The 12135-nt window shown below is 42.4% G+C and overlaps 1 protein-coding gene across 6 annotated transcripts in view; it reads right to left on the minus strand.

The window, feature by feature from the left end:
• CASZ1 (castor zinc finger 1) overlaps positions 1-12135 on the minus strand; it is a 623486-nt gene that overhangs the window by 132207 nt on the left and 479144 nt on the right. The gene's annotated exons all lie outside the window — the stretch shown is intronic.

Below are 12135 nucleotides of genomic sequence, written 5' to 3' on the forward strand. Positions count from 1 at the left end.
AAACTATTGTGAACTAAATTTACATATGCTAATGAGCAGAAACTCATTTGCAGGAGCTAACGGAGCTTTAAATGCTCATGAACTCTTTACAAAAGCTTTATTACACTTTAGCAAACTGACCCCTTAAAGCACAAGGTGCTGAAAATTAGCTGTTTAAAAAAAAAAAAAAGTGTGGTTCTAGGGGTAGGGTTTACTTGGAGGAAAAAAAAAATATAAACAGCTAAGCACCGAGTTTCAGTACTAACTGCCTAAATATGGTAGTATGAATTTAGAATCGTCAACAGGAAGCCTAAATCTGTCCAGCTGATACACAGCAAACCTTCCCCTTGTGACCAAATATGAACCCCCCCCCAAAAAAAAAACAAAACCATTCATCAATTGTTCCATCCCTCAGTCCAAAATGCCAACAAAAATTCCCCTCTCCTTCTCAGCATCCATTTTGAATCCTGCACCGCCACCCCCAGCCTGCAACAAATAACATAGAGAAGATAATGTTGTTTTAAAGCTTTTTTTGCAAGTACAAGGACTCTCATAAAATAGGTGACCCGTCAAAACCACGCACAATCATGTGCTGACATTTCTGCGCAGGTCAAATGCACGCTGCCATTGTACCCGCTTCCAGGCCTGCCCATTTGCACTCTGAGGGGAGGTTTGGGGGTAAAGCCCCCCAACATACTTGCGCTCCCGTTGAGGGAGGGGTGTGTGGAGAACCCCACCCCACTACGGTAAAACTCCCACTCTCCTTGCAAAAACTTCTCTTTTCTGCTCTTAGGGAGGTTGTGGGGGGGAACCCCGCCAGTACAATCACGCCCTCCTTCAGGCCCATGCCAACGCATTCGATTGACGTTAACCCCCCCCCAACACAGTTACAATTCCACCCCGAAAATCCTGCTCCCTTCATGCGCGTACTTGTCGATGTGCGCATTTGACGGATATGAATTGTTGGGGCGCAATTGTCCAGTGCGCTTTTGATGGTGTACCGTGGCTATTTTTTTTTTTGTTTAAATTGGGAAGAATTAACAGATGCTTTTGCTAGAATGTTATAATGACATGGAGCCACAATGGCTTTGGTTACACTCTAGTACAGTGGTCTCAAACTCGGGGCCTCTCAGGTACTATTTTGAGGCCCTCGGTATGTTTATCATAATCACAAAATTAAAATAAAACAGTTTCTTGATCATATGTCTCTTTAGCTATAAATTACAATATTATTATTAAGACTTAGCCAAAGGACAGATTTATAAACTATAAAGAGTGTTACCTCATGCAAAATTGTCATTTCTTTAACTATTTTTTCTGAGGCCCTCCAAGTACCTACAAATCCAAAATGTGGCCCTGCGAAGGGTTTGAGTTTGAGACCACTGCTCTAAATGAATCCAAAACCAAATATATTTAGAACATAAGAATAGCCTTACTGGGTTAGACCAATGGTCCATCAAGCCAGTAGCCCATTCTCACAGTGGCCAATCCAGGTCCCTAGTACCTGGCCCAAACCCAAGGAGTAGCAACATTCCACACTACTGATCCAGGGCAAGCAGTGGCTTCCCCCATGTCTTTCTCAATATCAGACTATGGACTTTTCCTCCAGGAAATTGGCCAAACCTTTCTTAAAACCAGCTACGCTATCCACTCTTACCACAACCTTTGGAAATGCATTCCAGAGCTTAACTATTCTCTGTGTGAAAAATATTAATGGTGTAACCTCTAATGACAATCTTCAATCTTGAAGGTATATACAGTATATGATTTTTTAAAGCTGTATCTTCAGAATGTGCCTTTTGTGTGGCTATTCCCACCGGTGCAGGCCCTTATTGTCAACAGATGGATTAGTGAATGTACATTATGCTAATATGAGAACATCTATATCATGAGTTGAAGGTGCTTTATTATGGAATATGCAGCCTGAAATGATTTTATAATTCTGCTTGGATGTATTTGGTTTTGTTGGAGGTAAATTATGTAAGTTTGCTGGAATTATTGCCTGACTCACGACAGGATGCGATTTAAATGATGGATTTATAGTAAAGTGAACTTCTATTTGAATTTAAGTTAAAAGAGTAATTTTGATGGATTTAAATTCTGACTTAGCCTTTGAGCCAGCACAGCCATCTGTTCAGAAAAGTGTTAAATGCACCCATTCAATGGAGTACAAAAAGTGAAACCGACCTTCACAAAGTGTTAAGTATACCTAGTCAGATAAGACAAAAGATATGGCCAGGGTAGATATCAGAGCTAACAAAAGACATGGCCAGGGTGGATACCAGAGCTAAACAGAACTCTACTACCCCATAATAGAAGGTGCATCAGTGGAACAGGATGTAGATCAATAGAAGTCCTTCACACCAAATTCATCTCTGGACTACTCCAGTCTGCAGGACAATAGAAGCTCATCACACCATTTTTAAGCCACTCAAAGAAGATTCAATCAGATGAACCGAGAAAAAGGCTGAACTGCTATGCATCATGGGTCCAGAGAATAGATTCTATTTTTGGAACAGGTCTCAGCCCTATAAATATATTTGACCAGAGGGCTGCCGCGTAAGCACGATGGACCACTGGTCTAACCTAGCAGCGGCAATTCTTATGTTCTTAAAAAACAAACGCTAGGGCTTATTAAAACTTTTCAATAGCTTTACATTAAATTTACTAAATATTATTCAAAAAAGCTATCTGTTTTCAATTAAATAATTAATCATTTTTCATCATTAAAATTATTGTCAATTTATTTTATACCATACTAACATATATAAATCTCATCATTTACACAAAACACGAAATCATGTCGAGTATGATTTCTTGAATGAAGTGGATACCATCTGCTTTTGGAGCGTGATTTTTTTGAATGAATTGGATACCAACTGTTTTTGATATTTATCGGATACATGCAATACAGTGACTTTGAATTATCGATAAGAACTTGACAATTCAAGGATATCGTTTGATGGTGCTGCTACACCTGGTTGTATGGGTGAACACTCTTGGAAATTTTAGTAGTGTAATTTATTGGGTGAATGAACTGGGGTGGCTCTGTGGTGGTGATATATTATGTGTAAATGATGAGATTTATATATGTTAGTATGGTATAAAATAAATTGATAATAATTGTAATGATGAAAAATGATTAATTATTTAAGTGAAAACAGATAGCTTTTTTGAATAATACTTAGCCCTATAAATATGAGGTAAAATCCTCTCTCAGAAGGGAAGACGCTCTCTCTCCCTCTGGAACCAGCCTGGATCAAGCTGCAACAACTCTTCTTTCCCGGGATCATCATGCTGCAACTTCATTCTTGGGCCTCCATTTTAAGGACTATTCACATTGTGATTAACTTTTTGAATCCAGATAAACTGATTCTTCTGCTTTAGCAACATTTGTCTTGTGTAATCCTATTCTCTTTGATTAAAAAGATCCTATCTGTAACTGCTTCTACCTGCTTGATTTTAATGCTTTTAAATAAATTTTCAGTTTGCTTATAAATGTTCTGAGTCTTAAGACCTCTTTTACAAAGCCGTGCTAGCGGCTGCTCTGCACTAACGGCCCCGAAGCCTACAGAGAATTAAAGGGCTTCGGAGCTGTTTCCGTGTGGCTTCGTATAAGAGGCAGTTAGTTCTTGAAATTTAATTAGCTAAGTTTTAATCAAGCGAGCTAACTTTCCCCAAATTAATAGTTCTTTATAATATATGTTTTTCTAAGCCAGAGAGGGATATATATTATTGGTGGAGTTCCATCAATTTAATAATAATTTTATAACAGAATAATCTAACAGGACAGCTGAGGATGCTTTCTGATATTCAAAAATTTAAGAAACTATTGAAAACAACTTTGTTTGTGGAGGCATTCTCTTGACTGACCTGGAATCTTCTTGATTGAAGATGTTTTAGATACGTTTGTTTGCTTATTTGTATGTTGGTTATATGATGATTATGTTTGTAGTTTTGTAAACTACTTAGGTTTTGGCAGGTTAGAAATAAGAACATAAGAATTGCCGCTGCTGGGTCAGACCGGTGGTCCATCGTGACCAGCAGTCCGCTCACGCGGTAGCGCTCTGGTCAAAGACCAGTGCCCTAACTGAGACTAGCCCTACCTGCGTACGTTCTGATTCAGCATAAACTTGTCTAACTTTGTCTTGAATCCCTGGAGGGTGTTTTCCCCTATAACAGACTCCGGAAGAGTGTTCCGGTTTTCTACCACTCTCTGGGTGAAGAAGAACTTCCTTACGTTTGTACGGAATCTATCTCCTTTCAACTTTAGAGAGTGTCCTCTCGTTCTCCCTATCTTGGAGAGGGTGAACAACCTGTCTTTATCTACTAAGTCTATCCCCTTCAGTACCTTGAATGTTTTTAAATAAATAAAAAAGTCTTACATATACTTTCAAGATTGTCATTAGAAGTTACACCATTAATATATTGATTTTTGGATTTATAAAATAAGGTTCATCTTCCTGTCTTCTAAACCTAGACACCCTGGTATGAAATTACCCTCCAGCTCCCTCATCCCATGTACATTTACCACCCCTCCAAAAAGCACACTTATGTTTCCAGAGGGTCTCCTCTTCACTGGTAAGAGACAGGAGGCGCTATTCTGCTCCAACCTGTGATGCAGGCTGAAGACTGCCCTTGCCACATTCCATTCCTCCTGCAGATGAAGAAAGAACCTTCTAGAACTACAAGTACAGATTCCAGAAAGGTGGTGGCAAGAAGAGAGGTAGGTTTTAGGGGGAGGGGGGAGAAGCAGACCTGAGATTTTCATAAGGTATCAAAAATAAGGGGGGCTCCGCTTAGTTAACTAACCCATACTATAACAGCAATCAAGATGGTACAACCAGTTATGTTTTCCCCCACCCCTAATTCACGCCTAAGGGCTCCTTTTACTAAGCTGCGATAGCGGTTTTAGCGTGCGTTTAGCGTGTGCGAAATTGCCATGCGTGCTAGACGCTAATGCCAGCATTGAGCTGGCATTAGTTCTAGCCGCGCGGCGGGGGGTTTAGTGCGCGCTAAAATTCTGCACATGCTAAAAACGCTATCGCAGCTTAGTAAAAGGAGCTCTAAATGTAGTCTGTCTGAAAAGTAAAGGATACGGATTAGATTGAATTGTACAGATCAGGAGTCAGGAAGGAGAAATGATTTTTTTTCCTTTTATGTGTTGAGTCTACGGATGAAAGAAAGGGATCTGGAAACATGGGTAAAATATTTTGACTAGCCAGACTTAGCTGTTTTTTTGGCTGAAAATTAAGTTGATTACGTTTTGAGAAAATTTGCCTCGGGATAGAGGAGTTAAAATGAGCCCCTTACATTTTGTGCTCAGCAAACTTTTAAGAATTGACTCAACTGACCTTTACTGCTCTTGTGGAGTCTCAACTGAGAATTTGGCACCTTACCAGCAAGTGTTGGACAAGGTGGCCAAGTCATACTTCTGATCCTCTGAGTCCTCTTTATGATCAGTCTCAATGTGAGTACAAGAGCACAGATCCAGGATATTTTCAGTAGGACTTTTAGAACTGGGTTAGAATTTAAGGATCTGAAGTGAAGAACAACTTTTAGACCTTTCAGAGTCAGCAGGACTCAAACTTTTGAAGAATAGCTTACTTGGTTACAACAGGGAAGCCTGGGTTCAAATCCCACGACTGCTCCTTGTGATTTTGAACTGAATGCAACCTGCCTTGAGCTACAAGTTAGAGAATGACACGGTGACAAAATTCCCATCCCCGCGGATAACCATCTCCATGTCATTCTTTAAGGAGAGAAGGAAGATTCAGAGTATGAATGGTCACAGCCACTGACCCTCAAGCCTTGCATTGAAGAATGCTGGTGTAGAAGGACTGAGGTTGAGATAGACACTAAAGAATGACACTGGATGGTTAGAACATAAGACCATAAGCGTTGCCATACTGGGACAGACCGAAGGTCCATCAAGCCCAGTTTCCAACAGTGGCCAATTCAGGTCCCAAGTACCTGGCAGAAACACAAAGAGTAGCAACATTCCGTGATGTCATAAAGCCCGATTCCACCAATGCCTAAAAGCCAACCACGTCAATGGCTTCATTATCTTATACTTGGCTCACATATGAATCATACTATGAATGGGCAGAACCACTGACCCTCAAGCCTTGCATTGAAAAATGCTGGCGCAGAAGGACTGAGGTTGAAATAGACACTAAAGGGCAAATTCTATAAGAAGCGCCCAAAGTTAGGAGCCGATATAGGCACTGTTCAGTGCAATTCAAGTAAAATTGGGTGCTGTTTAGTGATTCACGCTGAGCAGCACCTATTTTGGTGGGCGCCCATTAAATAGGCCAGCTCTAGGCACAGCTAGAAGTTAGACGCCCATGCGAGCGCTTAAGCACGCTTAAGAACAGTGATTCTGTAACAAGGTGTCTAGCACGTAGCCACACCTACGCTTAAACATGCATGATGCCTATTTTTTGGAAGGCCTTGTTATAGAATCGCGCTTTCTTGATAGGCGCCTATGTTTCAATCAGTGCTGATTAAAAAGCTTAATTGGGCTTGTTATTTAATTTAGATAGGCACCTCTCTAGTTGGGCGCCTCTGAAATAGGTGCCTAACTTTAGGCGCTGGTTACAGAATTTGGGCCTAATTGCTTCCCGCGGGAACGGTGATGAATTTTGTCACCATGTCATTCTCTACTACAAGTGAAAAAGAGTGTGTGAACTAAATCAAATCCCTTGCCCCCAGGAGCAAAACCCATTCTTTAGTTTATGAGTTCATTGATTTTTATTGAGTTTACCAGATTTTTTTTTTTTAATTATTTTACAATCTGAACAAAACTAATTCACCTGGGACTAATACCCTGTGGTATGATATGGTGGCAGTATATCTGTGTAACATCATTTTAGTAATTGCACCATTTAAGTATATATCAAAAACCTTTTCAATTCCTTTCAGAACAAGCCATTATTTTAGGAAAAACCAGGGGTAGTGGGACACCTCTTTGGTTGGAGGAGCCAAACAAACAAATCTTCATCCCCATTCCCCAATTTCTCCAGTTGCTGATGCAGTGCGGGGCAAAATATCAGTCAGCCCATGGCCCCAGTGCCCCCTGCCGCCTTTTGAATAAACAAAAGCCCAACATTCTTTTTTTTTCTGCCCATATCCTGGAAGTGGTGCCTAAGAAAGCAACTACGGCAGACTGATACACATTCTACCTTACTGTAGACTCTCAGTTAACCGGCACCCATGGTTGCTTGAGAGTTACTATGAAAAACAGGTCTAACTGATACTATACCCCATACTATGCCATACCGTACATGTGGTAGGCAAAGCATGGGCATACTCGGGTGTGGCATGCCTAAGTTTACACTTACATTTCCACCAGAAATTGATTTTATTCTTATTTTTCTCGTATTTAAAGTATTACAGTAGTTCTTTGATATTTTGTTCTGGTTGCTTGAGTTCCCGTTAACTGAGAGTCTACTGTATATTTTATATATATAAATATATATACATACACACTGCCTATTAATTGTCTAAGTGGTTTACATTCAGGCACTCAGTCATTTGTCCCCCATCTCACACAATCTACAATCTTTCTAATGTACTTGCCCAGGGTCACAAGGAACAGCACGTGGCTTGAACCCACCACCTCAGGGCGCTGAGGCAGTCACTCTAACCACTAGGCCTCGCCTTCCTCCTTCCTACCTATTAACATAACCTAAAGATGTTTCAATATGCTACTCCAAGAAATCTCCTAGCTTGAACCTGGCAAAGTGCTTTTCTCCCTTCTGTTCTCTTTCAATACTCAAACTACATTTTTACATTTATAATACATATATAAGCCAAGTGGTTAAATCTACTTTTTACAGACTTTTTTTTTTTTGTTTTTAATTTAATATGATATACTGTATGTCTATGTAATATGTTACCCATGATTTTAGATATTTTTAACCATTTTGTACATCGCCTAGAATGTAGAATAGGCGATTAATCAAACTATATAATAAACTTGGAAACTTAGAATAAACTCCCTCACATATGCGGTCCCCAGGCCAGGCATTTTCTAAGGCATTATCTCCAGCTTCTCAGGCAATGCTGTTAAAAGGCAGTTTTCATCTGGCCACATTAGGATGACATCCATGGATTCTTTATACCCCCGAATTTTGCACCAGGTTTTAAAAGGAAAGCACATGTGTATTTCCACTTTCAAACTTGCTGCAGACCTTTTCACCTTTTTATGCAGGTACAGTGGTGTACTTATTGAAAATGTAGTGCACATGTGTTTTGCCTTCCCAAACCTAAATATATCCCCATATAGGTTGTCTCTAAAATGTCCCTAAACATTTACAGGCTGTAGAAACATGCACATATCTTTAAGAACATAAGCGGTGCCTCTGCTGGGTTAGACCAGAGGTCCATCACGTCCAGCAGTCCGCTCACGCGGCGGCCCATCAGGTCCAGAACCTGTATAGTAATCCTCTATCTATACCCTTCTATCCCCTTTTCCTTCAGGAAATCATCTACCGTATTTTCACGTGTATAACACGCATACGCGTATAGTGCGCAGGTCCAAAGCATGTCTGTAAAAAAATTTTTTATATAGCACGCACACGCGTATACCGCGCATTCTGCTATAACCTCCTCCCACTCCCGCTTACTCTTCTGGCTTGCGAACCGGCATCCTCCCCCCTGCTCACGTCACCCCCCCTCCCCCGCGATCCTACAACCCCCCCCCAGCACCGCAAAACATTTCTTACCCGATTGGGCACCGGCACCAGCACCAATGCACAGGACGTGCTAGTGCCAGTGCCCGAAGATCCTCCCTCGTTGGGCTGGGCTGGGCTGTGCGGTACGAGGGAGATCCTCCTTCTTCCCTGTGCCGGGCTGGACTGGGCTTTGAGCATTTGCGCATGCTCAAAGCCTTCTGGTCTCGCTCTCTCCGAGATTCTCAGAGAGCGAGACCAGAAGGCTTTGAGCATGCGCAAATGCTCAAAGCCCAGTCCAGCCCGGCACAGGGAAGAAGGAGGATCTCCCTCGTACCGCACAGCCCAGCCCAGCCCAACGAGGGAGGATCTTCGGGCACTGGCACTAGCACGTCCTGTGCATTGGTGCTGGTGCCGGTGCCCAATCGGGTAAGAGATGTTTTGCGGTGCTGGGGGGGGTTGTAGGATCGCGGGGGAGGGGGGTGACGCGAGTGGGGGGGGAGGATGCCGGTTCGCAGGGGGGATGCCGGATCATAATGAAAAAAAAAAGTTGTAAAACGCGCTCACACGTATAATGCGCATGGTTATGCACGGTTTGTAAAATCGTGTATAACGTGCACGTTATATGCGTGAAAATACGGTAATCCCTTCTTGAACCTCAAAACCATACTCTGTCGTATCACACCCTCTGGAAGCGCATTCCAGGTGTCCACACTAAAGGAAAAAACAAACAACATTTGATGGACAATTTATGCAGCTAAAGTAATATTCACTTGAACAAATAGCTTTGTTCGCTGGGCTCTTATCAAGCGATATGTTGACTAACAGATGCACATTATGTATTCATTTCATTTTTCCTAGAAATTTCCTGGAAGTCTGTAACTCTTTGAAAGAGAACTGAAATGTGTTTTTTCATTTTATTTTAACGTCACACATACCTCCCTCTTTTACCAAGGTGCGCTAATTGAATTAGCGCGTGCTAAACGCTAACGCATCCATAGACTAAAATGCACACGTTAGCGTTTAGCACGCGCTAATCGGTTAGCGCACCTTGGTAAAAGAGGGCCATAGTGCAGATTTCCCCGAGCCCTGGCACACATTAGCAATCGCGTAGGAAAAGTTCTTCTGAAGACTCCCCTACGACCCAGGATTCACTGCCTCTCTCCAGCATTCAGACGGCTTCCTTTTCCTGTGCCGAGAACACTAGATCAGTGGTTCCCAACCCTGTCCTGGAGGACCACTAGGCCAATCGGGTTTTCAGGCTAGTCATAATGAATGAAAGAGATTTCCATGAGAGAGATTTGCACATAATGGAAGTGACAGGCTTGCAAACCTGCTCCATGCATATTCATTAGGGCTAGCCTGAAAACCCGAGCGGCCTGGTGGTCCTCCAGGGATTCATAGACAACTCCGCGAAAGACAAAGGCGCGCGCCGACCACTGAGCGCAAGACGGAGGCGCGCGCCGCTGAAAATTACAGTTTTTAGAGGCTCCGACGGGGGGGTTTTGTTGGGGAGCCCCCCCAGTTTACTTAATAGAGATCGCGCCGGCATTGTGGGGGGTTTGGGGGGTTGTGTAACCCTCCACATTTTACTGTAAAGTTAACTTTTTCCCTAAAAACAGGGAAAAAGTGAAGTTTTCAGTAAAATGTGGGGGGTTACAACCCCCCACACCCCACACAATGCGGCGCGATCTCTATTAAGTAAAGTGGGGGGTTTCCCCCCCACACACCCCCCGTCAGAGCCGTAAAAACTGTAATTTTCTGCGGCGCGTGCCTCCACACTGCGCTCAATTGTCTGCGCACGCCTTTGTCCCAGCGCGCTTTTGACCTGACACCTCCTCCAGGACAGGGTTGGGAACCACTGCACTAGACCACTGAGCTCCAGTACAACTGACCCTCAATTACGATAGGTTACTTTTAGGATCAGAGCAACTTCTCCTACCCCTTACAATTCAACGTATTTCCAGAGATCAATGGTCCTCAATTTTTTCATGCCAACGAAAACCAGGTATTAGGTTCAGTTTCTCACTGTACACCATCACTTTCCTTTTCCTACCCCTATTGCCTGGCATCTTCAGTAACCACCTTCTCTTCTTCCCTCCACCCACCCCCCTTACATTTATTTATTTATTTATTCATTCATTCATTCAATTTTCTATACCGTTCTCCTAGGGGGTAGCAGCACTGTTTACATGAATTTATTCAGGTACTCAAGCATTTTTCCCATGTCTATCTCAGTGGGCTCACAATTTGTCTAATGTACCTGATGCCATGGGGGGGATTAAGCGACTTGCTGAGGGTCACAAGGAGCAACATGGTTCTGAACACACAACCCCAGCTTTAACCACTGCGCCACACTCTTCTTTCATGGCATCACCATCTTTTCTCTTCTCTTGGCTCCACCACCTGCCGTTCCTTCTACCTGTCACCTTTCCCACTCTTATGAAGTCATTATCACACCTCCACCCCACCTTCATGATGCATTCAGCTGGAATAAATAAATTAGCAAATATAGAAACATGATGGCAAATAAAAGCCAAATGGCCCATTTAGTCTGTCCATCCACAGAAACCATTATCTCTTTCTCACGTGAGATCTCACGTGCCTATCTCAGGCCTCTTGAATTCAGACACAGTATCTGCTTCCACCACCTCTTCCGGGAAACTGTTCCACGCACCTACCATCCTTTCCGTAAAAAAGTGTTTCCTCAGATTACTCTGGAGCCTATCACCTCTTAACTTCATCCTATGCCCTCTCATTGCAGAGTTTCCTTTCAAATGAAAGAGACTCAACTCATGCACATTTATATTATGTATTTAAACGTCTCTATCATCTCTCCCCTCTCCCAACGTTCCTCCAAAGTATACTGTACAGATTGAGATCTTTAAGTCTGTCTATCCCCATACTCCTTATCACGAAGGCCACACACTTAAATGGGAGCGCACCTAAGGTTTCAACACCTACCGGCGGTGACTAAGACTGCCTAGGTTGAGCTCAACCGCACCTAGAAGTCAGGCACCATTTATAGACTCCGAGCCACAGCTCTCAAACTCTACAAGCTTCACAGCAAATGTCACCTAGCAATTTTTCCTACATTTTGGATTTTGCATAGTTATTTCAGCGATCAGCAAGTTGCCCTCCAAATGCCTATTCTATCTTTGGAGTCCCTTTCCAGTTCAGCAGTGATTATGACTTTGTCCTACAGCAGTGCAATAATACACAAAGCTACCCTTCCAAATATTCATGATAAATTTGCAGGCGCTGGAGTTTCAATAAAAGCAGTATTACCTCATGTATATATATATATATATATATATATATATATATATATATACACATATATACACATATACATATATATATATATATATATATATACACACACATATCAGAGAGGGGGGGAGAGGATGGACAGACAAGCTGTGGGGTTTCCAGGACAGGTTGGGGATCCCCAACCACAGTACCTTACCAGGAAGTTGTT

The sequence above is a fragment of the Geotrypetes seraphini genome, chromosome 15 (genome assembly GCF_902459505.1).
Source record: "Geotrypetes seraphini chromosome 15, aGeoSer1.1, whole genome shotgun sequence".
Taxonomy (NCBI): domain Eukaryota; kingdom Metazoa; phylum Chordata; class Amphibia; order Gymnophiona; family Dermophiidae; genus Geotrypetes; species Geotrypetes seraphini.